This window comes from Taudactylus pleione, unplaced genomic scaffold (assembly GCF_031769625.1).
Source record: "Taudactylus pleione unplaced genomic scaffold, aTauple2 ptg000118l, whole genome shotgun sequence".
NCBI lineage: Eukaryota > Metazoa > Chordata > Amphibia > Anura > Myobatrachidae > Taudactylus > Taudactylus pleione.
Window position 1 is genome coordinate 564,516 of NW_028284520.1, and position 24,054 is coordinate 588,569.

General features: G+C 43.1%; 1 protein-coding gene and 1 pseudogene across 1 annotated transcript in view; one reads left to right on the forward strand and one right to left on the reverse strand.

Annotated features, from left to right (window-relative positions):
* LOC148524242 (uncharacterized) overlaps window positions 1–24,054 on the forward strand; it is a 218,936-nt gene that overhangs the window by 74,248 nt on the left and 120,634 nt on the right. The window lies entirely within an intron of this gene.
* LOC148524243 (zinc finger protein 862-like) lies at window positions 5,555–8,104 on the reverse strand (annotated as a pseudogene).

The window sequence follows — 24,054 nt, forward strand, 5'->3', positions numbered from 1 at the left end:
TCCTCTGTAAGGGTCCTCAACTAGTCCTATATCACAGCATTGCATGGCAATATATCCTCTGTAAGGGTCCCCAACTAGTCCTATATCACAGCATTGCATGGCAATATATCCTCTGTAATGATCCCCAACTAGTCCTATATCACAGCATTGCATGGCAATATATCCTCTATAAGGGTCCCAACTAGTCCTATAACACAGCATTGCATGGCAATATATCCTCTGTAAGGGTCCCCAATAAGTCCTATATCACAGCATTGAATGGCAAATTGGCAATATATCCTCTGTAAGTGTCCCTAACTAGTAATATAACACAGCATTGCATGGCAATATATCCTCTGTAAGGGTCCCCAACTAGTCCTATATCACAGCATTGCATGGCAATATATCCTCTGTAAGTGTCCCCAACAAGTCCTATAACACAGCATTGCATGGCAATATATCCTCTGTAAGGGTCCCCAACTAGTCCTATAACACAGCATAGCATGGCAATATATCCTCTGTAAGGGTCCCCAACTAGTCCTATAACACAGCATTGCATGGCAATATATCATCTGTAAGGGTCGATAACTAGTCCTGTAACACAGCATTTCATGGCAAAATATCCTCTGTAAGGGTCCCCAACTAGTCCTATAACACAGCATTGCATGGCAATATATCCTCAGTAAGGGTCCCCAACTAGTCCTCTATCACAGCATTGCATAGCAATATATCCTCAGTAAGGGTCCCCAACTAGTCCTATATCACAGCATTGCATGGCAATATATCCTCTGTAAGTGTTCCCAACTAGCCCTATAACACAGCATTGCATGGCAATATATCCTATGTAAGTGTTCACAACTAGTCCTATATCACAGCATTGCATTGCAATATATCCTCTGTAAGGGTCCCCAACTAGTCCTATAACACAGCATTGCATGGCAATATATCCTCTGTAAGGGTCACCAACTAGTCCTATAACACAGCATTGCATGGCAATATATCCTCTGTAAGTGTCCCCAACTAGTCCTATATCACTGCATTGCACAGCAATATATCCTCTGTAAGGGTCCCCAACTAGTCCTATGACACAGCATTGCACAGCAATATCTCTTCTGTAAGGGTCCCCAACTAGTCCTATAACACAGCATTGCATGGCAATATATCCGCTGTAAGGGTCCCCAACTAGTCCTATAACACAGCATTGCATGGCAATATATCCTCTGTAAGGGTCCCCAACTAGTCCTATAACACAGCATTGCATGGCAATATATCCTCTGTAAGGGTCCCCAACTAGTCCTATGACACAGCATTGCATGGTAATATCTCTTCTGTAAGGGTCCCCAGCTAGTCCTATAACACAGCATTGTATGGTAATATTTCCTCTGTAAGGGTCACCAACTTGTCCTATAACACAGCATTGCACGGCAATATATCCTCTGTAAGAGTCCCCAACTAGTCCTATAACACAGCATTGCATGGCAATATTTCCTCTTTAAGGGTCCCCAACTTGTCCTATTACACATCATTGCATGGCAATATATCCTCTGTAATGGTCCCCAACTAGTCCTATATCACAGCATTGCATGGCAATATATCCTCAGTAAGGGTCCCCAACTAGTCCTATATCACAGCATTGCATGGCAATATATCCTCTGTAAGTGTTCCCAACTAGCCCTATAACACAGCATTGCATGGCAATATATCCTATGTAAGTGTTCACAACTAGTCCTATATCACAGCATTGCACAGCAATATATCCTCTGTAAGGGTCCCCAACTAGTCCTATGACACAGCATTGCATGGCAATATCTCTTCTGTATGGGTCCCCAACTAGTCCTATAACACAGCATTGCATGGCAATATATCCTCTGTAAAGGTCCCCAACTAGCCCTATAACACAGCATTGCATGGCAATATATCCTCTGTAAGGGTCCCCAACTAGTCCTATAACACAGCATTGCATGGCAATATGTCCTTTGTAAGGGTCCCCAACTAGTCCCATATCACAGCATTGCTTGGCAATATATCCTCTGTAAGGGTCCCCAACTAGTCCTATAACACAGCATTGCATGGCAATATATCCTCTGTAAGGGTCCCCAACTAGTCCTGTGACACAGCATTGCATGGTAATATCTCTTCTGTATTGGTCCCCAACTAGTCCTATATAACAGCATTGCATGGTAATATTTCCTCTGTAAGGGTCACCAACTAGTCCTAAAACACAGCATTGCATGGCAATATATCCTCTGTAAGAGTCCCCAACTATTCCTATAACACAGCATTGCATGGCACTATATCCTCTGTAAGGGTCCCCAACTAGTCCTATTACACAGCATTGCATGGCAATATATCCTCTGTAATGGTCCCCAACTAGTCCTATAGCACAGCATTGCATGGCAATATATCCTTTGTAAGGGTCCCCAACTAGTCCCATATCACAGCATTGCATGGCAATATATCCTCTGTAAGGGTCCCCAACTAGTCCTATAACACAGCATTGCATGGCAATATATCCTCTGTAAGGGTCCCCAACTAGTCCTATAACGATACTGCCTTTGAACCTTATAAATACCCCTGCCTATACCTTCTAATATCCTTCCTATAAACCTCTAAGGATGACGCTATTTTGCGTACGCAGTCATACGGTAAATAAAGACTCCAGACCTAGAACCTCTGGTTCCAAAGCACAAAGTATTATTCAAGTAAAAGTACAGCAGTTACACGCTATAATCTTATCGCAAAGAAATTATACAGACCCAAGTACAGTTATACATACGCAGCGCTTTCTGGTCCAGATGTAGGCATCAGCAAGAAACCCCTGTCAATTAGCATTCAGCACGAACACTAGGAACCCAGGGTCAGAGCGCACATGTTTATATCCCCCAGAAATAAACAACACAATAGAGAAGTTTGTTGCTAATACCATTAGTCCTAAAGGAGAGGGCATATGTTACAAGGCATTTAACAGGTTGGTTTAAATAGACACAGTCCAGCCTCTAACAACTGGTGGTGTCTGGTTTGCCGCCTCATGCAAATCCTAACAGTTGGTCATATAATGCACATTTTGTTGCTTGAAGTTTCTGCGGTCCATAAGTTGAGAATGCATGTTGCGATCTCGCCATCGATATTACTGGAATACTGTTGAGAGAGTATGCATCAGTATAATACCAAACATGGCTTACTTATCACGTATAAAACCTTAGTTACGAAATACTCTTTATTTCCTAGCAATTATAATAAATGTGCATACTTGAATCTTATACCTTAAAGCTTATGGAACCTTTTATGTGAATATGTAATGTGTGAGTATGTGGGGTTTGATGTAAAGATGCTAGTTAACTTGGGGCAGATGCGTGTGCATGAAGCTAATATTCAGCGTTTTCATACAGGATCTTATGCATTCGCTAATATGCGACTAGTTAACAGCGCAATTGTGCGTATTAATGTGTATAAGAGAAATGGTATAAGATGCTAATAGTAAAATCGCCACATGTACTAAAGTGTGAGTTTATCTAAAATGGCGCTTGGGCGGCCATTCACAAAATGGCGTCTTGCGATCTTATTTCCAAGATGGCGTCTTGCGGCCAGTCGCAAGATGGCGTCACTGTGATCCATTTTCTTGTCTCAGCCAATTATCCAGCTTTGACAGTCCACCCTTTGATAGCGAACAACATGCTATCACAATCTGATTTTAAAATATAAGTTAGGCTTACATTTATATACTATTTAGTGTTATTATGGGATGGCACAAGGTGGTCCTTAATCCATCAATAATGTGTCTCTGAGTGGGGACATAAAACTACTATTATAAGCACACTGCGGATCTTGGAAGATCATGTGAAAGGTGTGGGGATACACCAATCCTATAAAGGCAGTCTTGAAGGGGAAATTTGAGACTTTACATTATCTGAGGTGTTTTAAAATAACATTTCAATAATACATTCTATGCATGTCTAAATATAATACATTAAATGATGGTATTTCCTAGTTCAAGGTTGTAATGCAGTTCTATATTTACCTCTGTATTCATACTGACCACCATCATAATTTCGTTCTTTCATTTTACTCTATTTTTACATTTTTCACACTTCAACACAATAGGAACACACCAGACACATAGGCCAATTATTATGATGACAATCAGTATAAGGATTAAGAATTTGCCTATGCTGGTGATCACTTCCTGGACCCATTCCCCTAGACCTGAGAACCATTTCACTGGGTTCAGCCATGAAACCCATCCTTCTATCTTCTCCCCTACTTCAACCACTGAAGCATTATGGTTCTTACGAAATTACCCTTTTAGCTGCAGAATTTCATCCATCTTTCAGTCTATTACGTCCTTGGGGTCGCTGGTATCATTGGTGACATAGGTGCAACATTTTACTCCAAATCGGGTGGCCAACATTACGCAATACCCTCTAGTAACAGGAGTTAAATAATTTAACACTAGCCTGTGTTGCACCAGTTCTTTCTTGTACGCTTGCAATTCTCTCCCTGTTTACCTGAATGTGTCATCGTACATCTCGGTGATATTATCAATCAATTTAGCAAGTTCCTGAATATATCTAAAGTTTAATGTACCCCGAGCAATTCTGTTGGGATCCAATGCGACTAAAACTTGAAAGCTAGTTGTCTCACTAATTAACTGAGTGGTTTTGTGCACGTCACCACGTATCATATAGTGTTTACTCTAGGATTTTTTTAGGGCAGGGTGCAGACTACCGAGGAGGGCACATATTTCAGTCGGGAGGGCACATTTTTCAGTCGGGAGGGCACTTTTTAAATGACAAAGGTAACGTTTTGTACATAATGCTTAAACAGAAAGTGTTGACATACCAAATTTTATACAAAGACACCCGGATGCTTATTCTTTCAATCCTTTTGTTTTTAATGCTCACTGATTTTAAAGTACACATGTTTTTGAAAGTGAAGACTTGCATACAATAATAAAAGGATATAATTTAGAGATTTAAATTACCAATGTAGTTTTACTTACTGTACCACTAACAATTTTCTTCAAAATAAAGCAATAGCACCATCTCCATGTAGTTTGTGCTGCTCATCTAATGTCCTACAGTATGTTGCAGCATGGGATCTGTAGTGCAGAGGAAGTGATAGCTGTCTATCACAGAAGGGTCCAACTCTTTATCCAGGGTCAGCTGGATGTCTCCGTGTCACTGGCATTATTTCCCTTGTAGGGGCAACGCAAAGGCTGAAAAAAAGAATCGTACATAAACTCAATGCATATTACCAGAGTCCTTTTGTACTTGATTCACAGTTCCTCAAAGCACAGCTTATTCTTTTGAGAAGATCATGATCTTTTTTGTTCATAATTCTTTCACATAAAATGAAGGTGTGCTTTGAAGAATCAAGAAGTAAGTGTAAAAAGGACTCTGATAACATGATTTCAGGACATATTTAGGCCCATACATCCTCCATCTAGCAATTTCCCCCCACTTTTTGTCTCAATACTCACCAGTGTAAACATGAAAATGGCAGTCTCCACAGGCTGGGCTCCTTGTAGCTTGGGTGGGTCAGGTCAGATGCACTGTGTTCGCTTTTAGCAGTAAATCTAGATTTCAGGCGTTTCTGGTGATATAGTGTGGTGGGTGGCCAGCGTTGACTGGGTAGAAGAAAAGATTCTTCTTTTTTTTTTCATCCAGTGCCTCACAGCCTCTCTCAAGTTTACCTTGCCATTCAGCTTTATGGCTAATAAACTGTTCACATTTTCCACCTTGAGACGATTTCTGTGTTCAGTTAAGATCAACTTCACTTGTGAAAAAGTCCTTTCTATTTCTGCAGTTGAGAGTGGAAGAACACAGCCAATTCCAACAAGATTCTGGATGTGAGGAAATGCTACTCCAACTGTGTCTTCAGATTTTTCCAAAGTATTGTACAGGTTGACCATGGATAATCTTTCATCATCAGAATTGTCGTCTTCATTTTCCATGAACACAGATTTAAAATCTTCCCATTCTGATAATAAAAGGTCTTCATCCAAGTGACAAAATTCTGCAAGCTGTGCCATCTCAGCCACACCATAAAAACCAACACCTTCTCCAGTATTAAGATGTCTCATATCTAAGACACTTAACAAATTAAGTGTAGAAACATTCTGCATCCTCTCAGAAATATTTCAACCAAGAGATCTATGAAACATCTTGCATGCTCCTCAAAATTACAGTTTGGTGCCGATATAGGAGCCGCAATTCCAATTTTTCTTGCATTATTTTCAAGGTTCCGACAAAACTGACCCCCAGGCTTCCGTTTTAAATTTTTTAAAGCAGCAAGTGTAGTGGAAACATTGCTATGTATGGTAGCTAGATCGACATCTCGTCTTTCAAAAATCAACACAAGTTTAGAAAGTAGGCTCAGGACGTCACACAGGAAATGAATAAGTTGAAAAAAATGAAAATGTTTTAAATGTTTCAGAAGTCCTTCTGCATTTGGACCATTCAAAACCATTGCAGTCTTTGACTGTCCACTTACAACCGCATTTTCTAAATCCACAATGATAGATTGATAATTAATTCGTATTGAATTAATTGCATTTTCATGTGATAGCCATCTTGTGTGGCTCGCCTTTTTTATTTTGGTACCTTTGCATTTACTAAATACTTTTTGTATTTCAGCCAAGCTACTGCTTCTAACAGAGCTGTATTTGTAATATTTGTAAATGCTGGTTAATACCTCGTCCATTTTGACAAATGGTTCCAAAGATTCTTAGTTGCAAGAGCTAAACGGTGGTTATGACAATGGATTGAAATAACCTTATCGTTTTTGGTCTTTATTTTGACAGCTACACCATCATGTTTACCAACCATTGAACTGGCGCCATCACTTCCAAATCCAACTAATTTCTCATACCCTCCACATTCTTCTACAGTCTGTGAAAGAGCATTGAAAATAGTTTCAGATTTTCCATCTGGAATTTCAGTATCGCAAATAAAGGACACTGTAACTTCTCCGTCTTTAATAGATTTTGCAGCAGTAGCCAAGTGCTTTCTGTTGCTGACGTCTGTGGTTTCATCAATCATTATTGAATAGGATGGACTCTTCTGTAAAGACAGCATAACTTGCTGTTTTTGAACACTGGCCATTGAGTTAACAAATTCATTAACTGTTTGGTAGCTTGTGTATAATGCATTTTTAGCTTTTTTAAGGGGAGCTAAAACAGGAGATTTTAACTCTTCAATGCAAAATTCAATAAATGGTTTAAAAATAGTTGTATGTGGTATATTATGTTCAATAAGAAACTCCAGACACTTCATAGCATATTCAACAGCTTTAAATTCTTCAGACTCTGGTCTATTTTTTCGGTTCTGTGAGGCTTCTGCACTTAAAGGGATCATTTCTGTTTGCATTGCCACTTTATGCATTTCAGAAACAGAGTGCCCCTTGATTTTGTCAAGCCTTACTGTGCACATACCATTATTCATCCATGGAGATTTATTGTATTTGTTATCATTACTTAGGTGTTTGGAGCACAGTTGGCAGATTAAACTCTCTCTGTCACCAATTTTTTTACAAAGAAGCCATGGGAATGTTTTTTTCCATTTTTTTTGGTATCCAACTTTATGTTTTTGGGGGTTTTTTTGACAAGTGCTGTCCACAAGGTCATTTATTGTGTCTGTGTCATCACTAAAAGAGCACCGTTCTTCTAATAGCTCAACCAAAGAGTCGTTCTCTAAATTCTGTACACAGTTGGCCAATAAAACTGTGGATTGAGAAGGCACATCTGGATCTATATTATCCTCATTTTCATTGATTTCACATGAAATCAATATGGGATCATTCAGATTGATATTTGTGTTTACTGTGGTCAATGAATTTGATGTGGAAATGATTTCATCATCTGCGTTTGCAGAGGTGCTGGGTACAGGATCTGGCTCTGCTGCATTTGTTTTCTGCAATTAATATATATATTAATGATGATTACTTATTTTCTGATTTCAGCATGAAATCATTTACAGAGCTTTTAAAATATAGTAAGTTTAGTAGTGTCGAAAATCTGTGTTCTTACCTTTATTCCTGAAAACATATCACTTATTTTCAAACATTTCCGTCCTATTTCAGTGGAGTTTTTTTGATGTTCCTTAAGTTTTCTTTTAACAGTAGGCATGTTTTCTACTGTAAAGGAGATGGGGAAGAGAGTTTTAGGATACACCCTGACCACTAACCCTGAGAACAACTGACCACTGACACAGTACACGCCTGGTACTCACCTTAGATGAGTTGAGGAGACTGCGTGGAGCCCAGCTGTGGAGAGAAGTAGTTGGAGCCAGGAGCCGCTGCTTTGGATCTTATGGCGTGAAGCCCGAGGAGCGCCAGGAGGTCAGATGTAATTCTCACATTCAGAAACTTGTATGCAGAGACGCCTGCGTACTTTTGCTCTCAACAGGATTATGTGAAAGGATTGTTTCATAATTAACAATTTTAAAAACGTTTCCTACAAAAATTTTTTTAAAAAAATAAGGATTAATTTTAAAATAAACAAATGAGAATTTATTTTGTCTGATTAAAAGAGGATTATGGCCAGGTGTTCCAATTATAACATACAGAAGTTTTGAACATAATCATTATTGGCCCACAATTCATAAATCATTCATGACTAAACAAGGTGCAAAAAAAAGAAGAGAAATTTATAAAACTAGTTTTGTCATAATTTTTCATGCTGTCTTGACTTAACAGTTGATCAAATCATTAATAGCATGATGTATCGATCATCAAATAATTTGGCGAGCATGGATGATGTAATGGTTAACATTACATATTAATTCACTGCACAGTTTTGGAATATTGGCCCTAATGTCTGGAGTTTATATAAACTGGCACTACGGTTTGGCCTCCAGCAAACCAGAAATTTAGGGCCTGATTCAGACCCACTCGCGAGCGCTGAACACTCGCAAGCAGGTCGATGTTGGCCCAGTGCGCATGCCCGAGCCCCGAATAGCAGCAGGCAAACCATCCATCCTGGTCTAGTACCGAAGGGGGCATGCTGTCGATGTTGAGTGACAGCACGCCCCCTTTGGTGGGCGTGCCTGCCCAGATGGAGGCGTTCCCATGTGAACGCCTACGTCTGGGGCCGGGCCCACTGACATCACAAGTGATGACAGTGGGAGTGCTTTCGGCTCTGTTTGAGCCGACAGCACTCTAGGGCTTGCGGCAACGAGACCCTACCACAAGGGTCTCGTCGCAAGCCCGATGGTCACGATGGTCTTGACCATTGTGACCATCTTCCTGGCCGCTCGCTGTAGCTGTGGGTGGTCACCCACAGCTATACGAACGGCCAGGAAGCCGCTCTAAAAATCAAGATGGAAGGCCCTGATTCAGAGCGAGCGTTCTGTCATAGCGTCCGGCTCTGAATCAGGGCCCTAGTTTGCTCTTGACAAAAGTTAACCCTAGGGGGTAAATTTACTAAAGTGAGAGTATTTAGAAGTGAGTTTTAGAACTGATGTTGCCCATAGCAACCAAAAATAAAAATGTAATTATACAAAATTAAATATAAGAAGGCACAAGGCACATTTTCAAAATTAGGGGGGACAAGGCACATACTAAAGATAAGGGGGCACAAGGCACATATTTAAAACAAGGAGGCACAAGGCACATAATTAAAGCAAGGAGGCAGAAGGCACATATTTAAAACAAGGGGCACGATTCAATTCAGCGCGATGTAAATAGCGCCGGGAGATAGCTCCCGAAGCTATTCAATTCATCACGCTGTTAGGTCGGGGAAGGCTCGTTATCGTGCCTTAAACAGGGTGTTTAGGCGCGATAACAGGCATTCCCCAACCTAACTTCCCGGCATGAGGCTGTTTTGCAGGCGCGAAGGACAGAAAACAGCCTCGCCGGGACTTTTGTCGGATTTCTTCTCTCATCCCCGGAGGGATGAGAGAAGAAATCATTAGTCGGACTTGTCAGCGCGGTGTATTGAATAGCTACGGGAGCTCACTCCCAGAGCTATTTACATTGCGCTGAATAGAATCGAGCCCAAGGAGGCATAAAGCACATATTAAAAATAAGGGGGGACAAGTCACATATTAAACATAAGGAGGCACAAAGCACATATTAAAAATAAGGAGGCACAAGGCACATATTAAAAATAAGGAGGCACAAGGCACATATTAAAATAAGGAGGCACAGGGCACTTATTAAAATATAAAGGCACATACTAAAAATAAGGATGGCACATATTAAAGATAAGGGGGCACAAGGCACATATTAAAAATAAGGAGGCACAAGGCACATACTAAAGATAAGGAGGCACAAGGCACATACTAAAGATAAGGAGGCACAAGGCACATATTTAAAACAAGGAGGCACAAGGCACATAATTGAAACAAGGAGGCACAAGGCACATGTTTGAAACAAGGAGGCACAAGGCACATATTTGAAACAAGGAGGCACAAGGCACATATTTAAAACAAGGAGGCACAAGGCACATACTTGCAACAAGGAGGCACAAGGCACATAATTGAAACAAGGAGGCACAAGGCACATATTTAAAACAAGGAGGCACAAGGCACATAATTGAAACAAGGAGGCACAAGGCACATATTTGCAACAAGGAGGCACAAGGCACATAATTGAAACAAGGAGGCACAAGGCACATATTTGAAACAAGGAGGCACAAAGCACATATTAAAAATAAGGGGGAATAACTTCTCCCCCCTAATTTTTAATAAGTGCCATGTCACCCCTTATTTTTAAAATGAGCCTTGTCCCCCTTATCTTTAGTGTGTGCCTTGTGGCTCCTTATGTTTAATATGTGACTTGTTCTCCCTTATTTTTAATATGTGCCACGTCATAAGGCACATATTAAAAATAAGGGAGGACAAGGCACACATTAAAAATAAGGGAGGACAAGGCACATATTTAAAACAAGGAGGCACAAGGCACATATTAAAGATAAGGAGGCACAAGGCACACACTAAAGATAAGGGGGCACAAGGCACATATTAAAAATAAGGAGGCACAAAGCACATATTAAAAATAAGGAGGCACAAGGCACATATTAAAAATAAGGAAGCACAAGGCACATATTAAAATAAGGAGGCACAGGGCACATATTAAAATATAAAGGCACATACTAAAAATAAGGATGGCACATATTAAAGATAAGGGGGCACAATGCACATATTAAAAATAAGGAGGCACAAGGCACATACTAAAGATAAGGAGGCACAAGGCACATACTAAAGATAAGGAGGCACAAGGCACATATTTAAAACAAGGAGGCACAAGGCACATAATTGAAACAAGGAGGCACAAGGCACATATTTGAAACAAGGAGGCACAAGGCACATATTTGAAACAAGGAGGCACAAGGCACATATTTAAAACAAGGAGGCACAAGGCACATACTTGCAACAAGGAGGCACAAGGCACATAATTGAAACAAGGAGGCACAAGGCACATATTTAAAACAAGGAGGCACAAGGCACATAATTGAAACAAGGAGGCACAAGGCACATATTTGCAACAAGGAGGCACAAGGCACATAATTGAAACAAGGAGGCACAAGGCACATATTTGAAACAAGGAGGCACAAAGCACATATTAAAAATAAGGGGGAATAACTTCTCCCCCCTAATTTTTAATAAGTGCCATGTCACCCCTTATTTTTAAAATGAGCCTTGTCCCCCTTATCTTTAGTGTGTGCCTTGTGCCTCCTTATGTTTAATATGTGACTTGTTCTCCCTTATTTTTAATATGTGCCACGTCATAAGGCACATATTAAAAATAAGGGAGGACAAGGCACACATTAAAAATAAGGGAGGACAAGGCACATATTTAAAACAAGGAGGCACAAGGCACATATTAAAGATAAGGAGGCACAAGGCACACACTAAAGATAAGGGGGCACAAGGCACATATTAAAAATAAGGAAGCACAAGGCACATATTAAAAATAAGGGAGGACAAGGCACATATTAAACATAAGGAGGCACAAGGCACATACTAAAGATAAGGGGGGACAAGGCACATATTAAAAATAAGGAGGCACAAGGCACATATTTAAAACAAGGATGCACAAGGCACATAATTGAAACAAGGAGGCACAAGGCACATATTTGCAACAAGGAGGCACAAGGCACATAATTGAAACAAGGAGGCACAAGGCACATATTTGCAACAAGGAGGCACAAGGCACATAATTGAAACAAGGAGGCACAAGGCACATATTTGAAACAAGGAGGCACAAGGCACATATTTGAAACAAGGAGGCACATATTTGAAACAAGGAGGCACAAGGCACATATTAAAGATAAGGAGGCACAAGGCACATACTAAAGATAAGGAGGCACAAAGCACATATTAAAAATAAGGGGGAATAACTTGTCCCCCCTAATTTTTAATAAGTGCCATGTCACCCCTTATTTTTAATATGTGTCTTGTGCCTCCTTATGTTTAATGTGTGCCTTGTCCCCACGTATTTTTAATATGTGCCACGTCATAAGGCACATATTAAAAATAAGGGAGGACAAGGCACATATTAAAAATTAGGAGGCACAAGGCAAATATTAAAAATAAGGAGGCACAAGGCACATATTAAACATAAGGAGGCACAGGGCACATATAAAAAATAAGGGGAGACAACTTGTCCCCCCTTATTTTTAATAAGTGCCATGTCACCCCTTATTTTTAATATGTGCCTCGTCACCCCTTATTTTTAATATGTGCCTCCTTATTTTTAATGTGCCTTGTCCCCCCCATATTTTTAATATGTGCCTTGTCCCCCTTATCTTTAATATCTGCCTTGTCACAAGGTACATATTAAAAATAAGGGGGGACAAGGCACATATTAAAAATATGGGGGCACAAGGCCCATATTAAAGGTAAGGGTGCACCGGGCACTTTATATAGTAAACCTAGTGCTCATGGCAGCATTAAATTTTAAAGGTATACCTACATAACTTAGTATTAACCCCTGGATAAAAGTGGCTGGTCCGTTGAGTGAAGCAGCAGCTTTAGCTGAACTGCTCATGCCGCTGCGTAGCTGATCCGAGAATGGCCACCAAAAGGGTGAGGTCTCCTTTAATAATTTCAATAAGACAGGAGGGCTGGGTTTGCTTCGGCGGGAGAGGCAAACCCAGCCCTCCTGTCTCTCCCCAGATACTACAGCGTCCAATCAGCGACGCACCATAAGCACGGGGAGCGAGTGGCAGCCGGAGATAGCTGACAGCTATGTGAGCTGTGACAGCTCAGCGGCAAACAAGGTAAGAGAACAGCAGGGCAGCAGGGCGCTGGGGAGCGATAAAAGGGGCAGGGCGCTTTTGCCTATTAAAAAAAGGGGCGGGGCGCGGCGCCCCGCGATTCAAGCCTAGTGTGAACGCTATCATATTTCGTTTGCCTCTGTGTTCATATTGTGTGTGAAGATATGGTGACGGTGTGTTTTTATGTATACCAAGCATTTGATCATGTGTGAGGGTCATAACTTCTGGGACTACTCTTCCCAGGTAACACAAACCTTCGGAACTCGGGCAGAGCCACTTATACGCTTTTCTTTCACATATAAAATATACATTATCAGGGAGAACATAAGGAATGGTATGCATCATTATCATTAAGCACATTTCCCTTGCAAACAATCCTATTTCTGGGTCTTCCATCTGGTACATGCAAGTTTCTGGCTGTATTATTTTAGCACAATAACCATCTGGCACCTTACCAATAATTTCTTTGGTGGAACTCAATGTATACCTGTACCTAAAATGTCTCCCACTAGATTTAATTGGGCGTAACAGATCATGGTTTATGGACTCATTATCAGCTCTTTGTGAGAAGGTCATCGTCCGATTATTCCCTGTCACTTCCCAACTCCCAGGTTTATTGGGGTTGGTTATGTTTAAACACAAAAGCGATCTATCTACTTGGAATTGATAGAGTTTGAAATGAGGTGGTTTGGATGAGAGGAATTTTCCATCCAATGATTTCCCTTTCTGTAATTCTAAAATTTCCGTGATATTCAGCGGAAATGGCACCAACCCTACATTATACTGTCCCTGTGGCACCCTCACGAGCTACAGGTTCACGCTATCAGCCTTGTCTCCGACTCGTTTCTCCACTGGTTGTTTGACCTTTTTGCAGTGAGTGGAATGGACCCAGGTATCTCTCTCAGCCACCTTCAAAGATGTAGTACTCGTCAGCAGCACCTGGTACGGACCTTCCCACCGATCAGTCAAACAACCTGAACGCAAGAAATTTCTGATCATAACATATTCTCCTGGTTCAACATCATGACAGTTAGTTTCAGGCATATCATTGGACAACAATTTCAGTTTCTGCTGCTGTTGTTTTAACTGCTTACTCATTGATATAAGATACTTTACAGTTACCTCATTGTTACCCTTCAAGTCTTCCTGTGGACTTATAATCAAATGAGGTTGTCTACCGAACAGTATTTCAAAGGGAGACAGATTTAGAGGGGGTCTGGGAGTGGTCCTTATACTATGCAGGACCAACGGTAATGCTTCTGGCCAACCTAGTCCAGTCTCTGCCATGATTTTACTTAACTTATTTTTAATAGTCCCGTTCATCCTCTCTACCTTGGCACTGGCTTGCGGTCAGTAGGGGGTGTGAAGTCGGCTATTAATACCTATCAGCTTACACATATTTTGAAAAACATCACCTGCGAATTGAGTACCCCTGTCACTCTCGATGGTTTTAGGAATACCGTATCTGCATACAAATTGCTGAACTATTTTCTTGGCAGTAAACGCAGCAGTATTAGTGGCCGCTGGGTAGGCCTCAACCCAATTAGAAAATACATCAGTGCACACTAATACATACTTAAGATTCCTGCAGGGTGGTAATTGGATGAAATCAATTTGGATCACCTGGAAAGGTCCATCAGTCGGTGGAATGTGGGATGGTTCGGTAGGGATAGCTTTCCCTATGTTCTTCCTCAAGCAGGTCAGGCAGGACATTGCTATCTTTTCTGCTTGTGAAGAAAAACCTGGTGCGCACCAGTATGCTCTCACCAACTTGCACATACCTTGCTTTCCCAGATTAGTCAGACCGTGTGCTGCCTCAGCCAGGCTGGGGTAATATGCCTTGGGGGCTACAGGCTTACCTTGTCTGTCCCTCCAGAACCCGGAGGACTCTTGCCCACATCCCTTGGACTTCCAAATGGACTTTTCCTGAATTGAACACAAATTTTGCATCTCAATTAATTTCAGCATATCAATTGTTTGGAAAGACATAATTTTTTCAGTGGGAGAAAACATTTTTAACCCTGCTGCCCATTTTGCAGCTTCATCGGCTCTGTTGTTGCCCAGTGACACCGGTTCATCCTCACATGTATGGGCTTTACACTTGATTACTGCCACCGCTTTGGGCAGTTGGATTGCTTCTAAAAGATGTTTTATGTGTCAGGAATGTGTCTTTTACAACAGCATAACCTGTACATAATTCACCTGTGTCTGTTTGTCTATGAGAACTCCCATCCATGTAAAAAGTCACATCTACATTCTCTAAAGGTGTGTCGTGTATGTCAGGTCTAGTAGTAAAGGTCTGATTCAGATATGTCATACAATCGTGTGTATCATTATGTCCTCTGAACTCACCCTCCACCAGCAACTCGTCTCCTTCCACCCTTTGTACATCATGTTGTACATATGGTAAATACGTTGTCGGATTCAGTGTGCTGCAACGTTTAACAGTGATGTTTGCAGGTGCGATTAGAACTTGTTCCCATTTGGTAAACCTAGCCAAAGAGACGTGTCTGGTTTGAGCAGAGTTCAGCAGAGCAGATACAGCATGGGGAGTGTACACAATCATATCATGACGCAATACTACGTCCTCACTTTTACTCACCAATAAAGCGGTAGCTGCTACACTTTTCAAACAGGTGGGGAGTGATCTCGCCACAGTGTCCAATTGGGCACAGTAGTATGCTACGAGCCTACTGGCATCACCATGTTTTTGTGTAAGGACACCTGCAGCACAACCATTGGCTTCCGTACAATACAAATCAAAAGGTTTTTCATAATCAGGTATGAGAAATGGTAAAAGATGCAATCGCATGATGCTAATAGTAATATCGCCACATGTACTAAAGTGTGAGTTTGGGCGGCCATTCACAAAATGGCATCTTGCAATCTCATTTCCAAGATGGCGTCTTGCGGCCAGTCGAAAGAAGGTGTCGCTACGATCCAATTTTAAACTGTTCTTGTTTCAGCCAATTATCCAGCTTCGATACCTATATCACAGCATTGCATGGCAAGATATCCTCTGTAAGTGTCCCCAACTAGTCCTATAACACAGGATTGCATGGCAATATATCCTCTGTAAGGGTCCACAACTAGTCCTATAACACAGGATTGCATGGCAATATATCCTCTGTAAGGGTCCCCAACTAGTCCTATAACACAGGATTGCATGGCAATATATCCTCTGTAAGGGTCCCCAACTAGTCCTATAACACAGGATTGCATGGCAATATATCCTCTGTAAGTGTCCCCAACTAGTGCTATAACACAGGATTGCATGGCAATATATCCTCTGTAACGGTCCCCAACTAGTCCTATAACACAGCATTGCATGGCAATATATCCTCTGTAAGGGTCCCCAACTAGTCCTATAACACAGCATTGCATGGCAATATATCCTCTGTAAGTGTCCCCAACTAGTCCTATAACACAGGATTGCATGGCAATATATCCTCTGTAAGGGTCCCCAACTAGTCCTATAACACAGCATTGCATGGCAATATGTCCTCTGTAAGGGTCTCCATCTAGTCCTATAACACAGCATTGCATGGCAATATATCCTCTGCAAGGGTCCCCAACTAGTCCTATATCACAGCATTGCATGGCAATATATCCTCTGTAAGGGTCCCCAACTAGTCCGATATGACAGCATTGCATGGCAATATATCCTCTGTAAGGGTCCCCAACTAGACCTATAACACAGCATTGCATGGCAATATATCCTCTGTAAGGGTCCCCAACTAGTCCTATAACACAGGATTGCATGGCAATATATCCTCTGTAAGGGTCCCCAACTAGTCCTATAACACAGGATTGCATGGCAATATATCCTCTGTAAGTGTCCCCAACTAGTGCTATAACACAGGATTGCATGGCAATATATCCTCTGTAACGGTCCCCAACTAGTCCTATAACACAGCATTGCATGGCAATATATCCTCTGTAAGGGTCCCCAGCTAGTCCTATAACACAGCATTGCATGGCAATATATCCTCTGTAAGTGTCCCCAACTAGTCCTATAACACAGGATTGCATGGCAATATATCCTCTGTAAGGGTCCCCAACTAGTCCTATAACACAGCATTGCATGGCAATATATCCTCTGTAAGGGTTCCCAACTAGTCCTATAACACAGCATTGCATGGTAAAATATCCTCTGTAAGGGTCCCCAACTAGTCCTATAACACAGCATTGCATAGCAATATATCCTCTGTAAGGGTCCCCAACTAGTCCTATAACACAGCATTGCATGGCAATATATCATATGTAAGGGTCCCCAACTAGTCCTATATCACAGCATTGCATGGTAATATATCCTCTGTATGTGTCCCCAACTAGTCCTATATCACAGCATTGCATGGCAATATATCCTCTGTAAGGGTCCCCAACTAGTCATATATCACAGCATTGCATGGCAATATATCCTCTGTAAGTGTCCACAACTAGTCCTATATCACAGCATTGCATGGCAATATATCCTCTGTAAGGGTCCCCAACTAGTCCTATAACACAGCATTGCATGGCAATATATCCTCTGTAAGGGTCCCCAACTAGTCCTATAACACAGCATTGCACAGCAATATATTCTCTGTAAGGGTCCCCAACTAGTCCTATATGACAGCATGGCATGGCAATATATCCTCTGTAAGGGTCCCCAACTAGTCCTATATCACAGCATTGCATGGCAATATATCCTCTGTAAGGGTCCCCAACTAGACCTATAACACAGCATTGCATGGCAATATATCCTCTGTAAGAGTCCCCAACTAGTCCTATAACACAGCATTGCATGGCAATATATCCTCTGTAAGGGTCCCCAACTAGTCCGATATGACAGCATTGCATGGCAATATATCCTCTGTAAGGGTCCCCAACTAGTCCTATAACACAGCATTGCATGGCAATATATCCTCTGTAAGGGTCCCCAACTAGTCCTATATCACAGCATTGCATGGTAATATATCCTCTGTAAGGGTCCCCAACTAGTCCTATATGACAGCATTGCATGGCAATATATCTTCTGTAAGAGTCCCCAAACTAGTCCTATAACACAGCATTGCATGGCAATATATTCTCTGTAAGGGTCCCCAACTAGTCCTATAACACAGCATTGTATGGCAATATATGCTCTGTAGACAAATTACCGGCTATGCATAGATAGTGATGGGTTAGTATTAGGGGTGAGCGGGTTCGGATTTCTGAAATCCGAACCCCCCCGAGCCCCCCCGATCCGAGTCCGATCCGAGTCAGGGTCGACTTTTCCCGCCTGACTCGGATCTGAAATCGAGGCAAAACGTCATCATCCCGCCTTCCGAGTCTCGCGGGTTTTGGATCCTATATAAGGTACCCGCGTCGGCGCCATTTTCTCACTCGGCTGTGGACAGTGAAGAGGGAGGGTGTGAGTTAGGGCTGGCTGGGCTGTGTAGTGTAGTGTAGTGTAGTGTAGTGCTGCTGTTGTCCACTACTTCAAAGTCCATAGGGGCTGGCTGTGTTGTGCTGTGCTGCTGTTGTTAATAGGGGCTGTGTCCACTACTTCAAAGTCCATAGGGGCTGGCTGGACTGTGTTGTGCAGTCAGTTCTCCATAGGGGCTGTGTCCACTCCAAAGTCCTGTGCAGTGTCCCAGTCCTAAAGGGGTGCTGTAGTGTTGTCCAGGGGGTGCTCTGTCCATCAGGGGTGCTCCCCCCAAGTGCTAAAAAAATAATATATTTTCTGTGTTTGTGAATTGTGTGCGCAGTAGCCGCACGTGCATCAACAAAGTAGTGCCAAGCGTGCGCCTGTGTCATAAGTAAAGGGCCGGCTGGCTTGACCGTTAAAGGGTGCTGTAACCCCCAAAGTACACTCCAGTCCAAACCCAAAAAAAAATTATTTTCTGTGTTTGTGAATTGTGTGCGAAGTAGCCGCACGTGCATCAACAAAGTAGTGCCAAGCGTGCGCCTGTGTCATAAGTAAAGGGCCGGCTGGCTTGACCGTTAAAGGGTGCTGTAACCCCCAAAGTACACTCCAGTCCAAACAAAAAAAAAAATATTTTCTGTGTTTGTGAATTGTGTGCGCAGTAGCCGCACGTGCATCAACAAAGTAGTGCCAAGCGTGCGCCTGTGTCATAAGTAAAGGGCCGGCTGGCTTGACCGTTAAAGGGTGCTGTAACCCCCAAAGTACACTCCAGTCCAAACCAAAAAAAAATTATTTTCTGTGTTTGTGAATTGTGTGCGCAGTAGCCGCACGTGCATCAACAAAGTAGTGCCAAGCGTGCGCCTGTGTCATAAGTAAAGGGCCGGCTGGCTTGACCGTTAAAGGGTGCTGTAACCCCCTAAGTACACTCCAGTCCAAACCAAAAAAAAAATTATTTTCTGTGTTTGTGAATTGTGTGCGCAGTAGCCGCACGTGCATCAACAAAGTAGTGCCAAGCGTGCGCCTGTGTCATAAGTAAAGAGCCGGCTAGCTTGACCGTTAAAGGGTGCTGTAACCCCCAAAGTACACTCCAGTCCAAACCAAAAAAAAATAATTTTCTGTGCTTGTGAATTGTGTGCGCAGTAGCCGCACGTGCATCAACAAAGTAGTGCCAAGCGTGTGCCTGTGTCATAAGTAAAGGGCCGGCTGGCTTGACCGTTAAAGGGTGCTGTAACCCCCAAAGTACACTCCTGTCCAAACCAAAAAAAAAATATATTTTCTGTGTTTGTGAATTGTGTGCGCAGTAGCCGCACGTGCATCAACAAAGTAGTGCCAAGCGTGCGCCTGTGTCATAAGTAAAGGGCCGGCTGGCTTGACCGTTAAAGGGTGCTGTAACCCCCAAAGTACACTCCAGTCCAAACCAAAAAAAAATTATTTTCTGTGTTTGTGAATTGTGAGCGTAGTAGCCGCACGTGCATCAACAAAGTAGTGCCAAGCGTGCGCCTGTGTCATAAGTAAAGGGCCGGCTGGCTTGACCGTTAAAGGGTGCTGTAACCCCCAAAGTACACTCCAGTCCAAACCAAAAAAAAAATTATTTTCTGTGTTTGTGAATTGTGTGCGCAGTAGCCGCACGTGCATCAACAAAGGAGCAGCGCCAAGCGTGCGCCTGTGTCCCATAAGTAAAGAGCCGGCTGGCTCATTTCTTAAAGGCTGGTGTAACCCACAAAGTGCACTACTCTTCAGCAAAAATAAAAAAATATTTTCTGTGTTTAGCCGCACGTATATATCAAATCGATATAACATAAATGGAGGACCAAACTTTCTCCGAAAAAAATAAAATAGAGAAAGATCAAGAACCACTTCCTCCTAGTGCTAAAGCTGCTGCCGCTAGTCATGACATAGACGATAACATGCCATCAACGTCGTCTGCCAAGGCCGATGCCCAATGTCATAATAGAGGGCACATACAATCCCAAATGACAAAGTTCAGGAAAATGACCTTGAATAAAACATTTAAATCAGCTGAAGAGAAACGTAAACTTGCCATTATGCCATTTATGACACGGAGTGGCAAGGAACGGCTAAGGTCGATCCCTAGTATGTTCATGTCTAGTGGTTCAGCTTCACATGACGATGGAAGCCCTCCTCCCACTAAAAAAATCAAAAGAGTTAAGCTGGCAAAAGCACAGCGAAGAACTGTGCTTTCTAAGAAGATATCACAAATCCCCAAGGAGAGTCCAAGTGTGGTGGTGGTTGCGATGCCTGACCTTCCCAGCACTGGACGGGAAGCGGTGGCTCTTTCCACCATTTGCACGCCCCCTGCAAATGCTGAAAGGAGCACCCACAGTCCACTTGCTGATATGCCAATTGAAGATGTCACTGTTGAAGTACAACAGGATGAGGATACTGGTGTAGCTGGCGCTGAGGAGGAAGTTGGCGAGGAGGATTCTGATGGTGATGTGGTTTGTTTTAATCAGGCTCCGGGGGAGACAGTTGTTGTCCGTGGGATGAAAAAGCCCATCACGGTCATGCCTGGGCAGAAGACCAAACATTCCACCTCTTTGGTCTGGCAATATTTCTATCCAAATCCGGACAACAACTGTCTTGCCATATGTACCATATGTAAAGGTGAAATAAGTAGGGGTAGGGACGTCAACCACCTAGGAACATCCTCCCTTATACGGCACCTGCAGCGCGTTCATAAAATGTTACTGTCAAGTTCAGAAACTTTGGCTAAGACTGTAAGCAGTCCAGGGACACCTAAATCCCGTTGTCCTGTTGTATCCAAGCGCCTGCAAACCACACCGTCAACTCCCTCCTCGTCAATTTCCTCCTTAGTCAGGATCGGAAGTAGTCCTGCAGGCCATGTCACTGGCATGACTGACTCTCCTATCCGGGATTCCTCCGGAGGATCCTGCATTGCTACGCCTACTGCTGCCGCTGCTGCTGTTGCTGCTGCTGGGAGTCGTTCATCATCCCAGAGAGGAAGAAGGAACACCACTACTTTTACTAAACAACTGACCCTCCAACAGTCCTTAGCGAGGAGGATGAAGTACGACAGCAGTCATCCTGAAGCAAAACGTATAACTGAGGCCTTGACTGCTATGTTGGTGTTAGACGTGCGTCCGGTATCCGCCATTAGTGCAGTGGGATTTAGACAATTGATGGAGGTAGTGTGTCCCCGGTTCCAAATCCCGTCTAGATTCCACTTCACTTCACTAGGCAGGCGATACCGAGACTGTACAGAAACGTCAGAAAAAGTGTCCTCAGTGTCCTGAAAAATGCCGTTGTACACAATGTCCACTTAACCACGGACATGTGGACAAGTGGAACAGGGCAGACTAATGATTATATGACTGTGACAGCCCACTGGGTAGATGTATCACCTTACGCAGCAACAGCAGCAGCATCACCAGTAGCAGCATCTCAGAAACGCCAGCTCGTTCCAAGGCAGGCTACGCTGTGTATCACCGGTTTCAGTAAGAGGCACACCACCGACAACCTCTTAGAGAAACTGAGGGAAATCATCGCCCAGTGGCTTACCCCACTTAGACTCTCCTGGGGATTTGTGATATCTGACAACGCCACCAATATTGTGCAGGCATTACATCTGGGCAAATTCCAGCATGTCCCATGTTTTGCTCACACAATAAACTTGGTGGTGCAGAATTTTCTGAAAAGCGACAGGGGCGTGCAGGAGACGCTTTGGGTGGCCCGAAAAATTTCTGGCCACTTTCGCCATTCAGCGACTGCATGCCAAAGACTGGAGCGCCAGCAAACACTCTTGAACCTGCCCCGCCATCACCTGAAACAAGAGGTTGTGACGCGGTGGAACTCAACCCTCTATATGCTTCAGAGGATGGAGGAGCAGCAAAAGGCCATACAAGCCTATACATCCACCTATGACATAGGCAAAGGAGGGGGTATGCACCTGACTCAAGCGCAGTGGAGAATGATTTCCGTGTTGTGCAAGGTTCTCCAGCCCTTCGAACTTGCCACACGTGAAGTCAGTTCAGACACTGCCAGCTTGAGTCAGGTCATTCCCCTCATCAGGCTTTTGCAGAAGCAGCTGGAGAAAGTGAAGGAGGAGCTAAGATGGAGCGATTCCGCTCGGCATGTGGGACTTGTGGATGAAGCCCTTCATTCGCTTTGCCAGGATTCCAGGGTGGTCAATCTGTTGAAATCAGACCACTACATTTTGGCCACCGTGCTCGATCCTAGGTTTAAAGCCTAGGTGGTGTCTCTCTTTCCGGCCGACACAAACCTGCAGAGGTGCAAAGACCTGCTGGTGAACACACTGTCAGCTGAAGCGGAACGTGACACGTCAACAGCTCCTTCTTCATTTTCTCCCGCAACTGGGGCTGCCAGGAAAAAACTTAGGTATCCTAAGCAACCCGCTGGCGGTGATGCAGGGCAGGCAGGACCAAGTTTGGACATCTGGTCCGGACTGAAGGACCTGGCAACAATTTCTGACATGTCTACTGTCACTGCATATGATACTGTCACCACTGACAGAATGGTGGAGGATTACCACGGTGACAGCATCCAAGTAGGCATGTCAGACAGTCCATACCTGTACTGGCAGGAAAAAGAGGCAATTTGGAGGCCCCTGTACAAACTGGCTCTATTTTACCTGAGTTGCCCCCCCTCCAGTGTGTACTCCGAAAGAGTGTTTAGTGCAGCCGGGAACCTTGTCAGCGAAAGGCGTAGGAGGTTGCTTCCACAGAATGTGGAGAAGATGATGTTCATCAAAATGAATTATCAGCTCTTCCAGGGAGACCAGCCTCCAGAACGTACAGAGGGACCTGTGGTGATGGATTCAAGTGGGGACGAGTTAATACTTTGTGAGGATGAGGATGTACACACTGAAGAGGGTGAGGAATCAGTGGATGAGGAGGATGAGGATGACATCTTGCCTCCGTAGAGCCAGTTTGTGCAGGGACACATTAATTGCCAGCTTGTTTTGTGGGGGCCCAAACGAACCAATCATTTCAGCCACAGTTGTGTGGCAGACCCTGGCGCTGAAATGATTGGTTTGTTAAAGTGTGCATGTCCTGTTTATACAACATAAGGGTGGGTGGGAGGGCCCAAGGACAATTCCATCTTGCACCTCTTTTTTTTTTTTGCATTATGTACAGTTTGGGGCCTAGTTTTTCAAACAACCATCATGTCTGCCACTGCAGTATCACGCCTAGATGGGTCACGTGTTTGTGCCGCCCACTCTTGTCGCTTAGCATAGTCATCCAGCTACCTCGGTGCAACCTTTTGGACATAAAAACACTATTGTGAGGTGTGAGGTGTTCAGAATAGACTGGAAATGAGTGGAAATTAAGGTTATTGAGGTTAATAATAGCATAGGAGCAGAAAAACCTGCAAATTCTGTGATTTTAGCTGTTTTTTTGCTTTTTTAAAAAAAAATACAGATCCAAAACACAAAACCCAGAACCCAAAACACGGAAGGGTGGTTTTG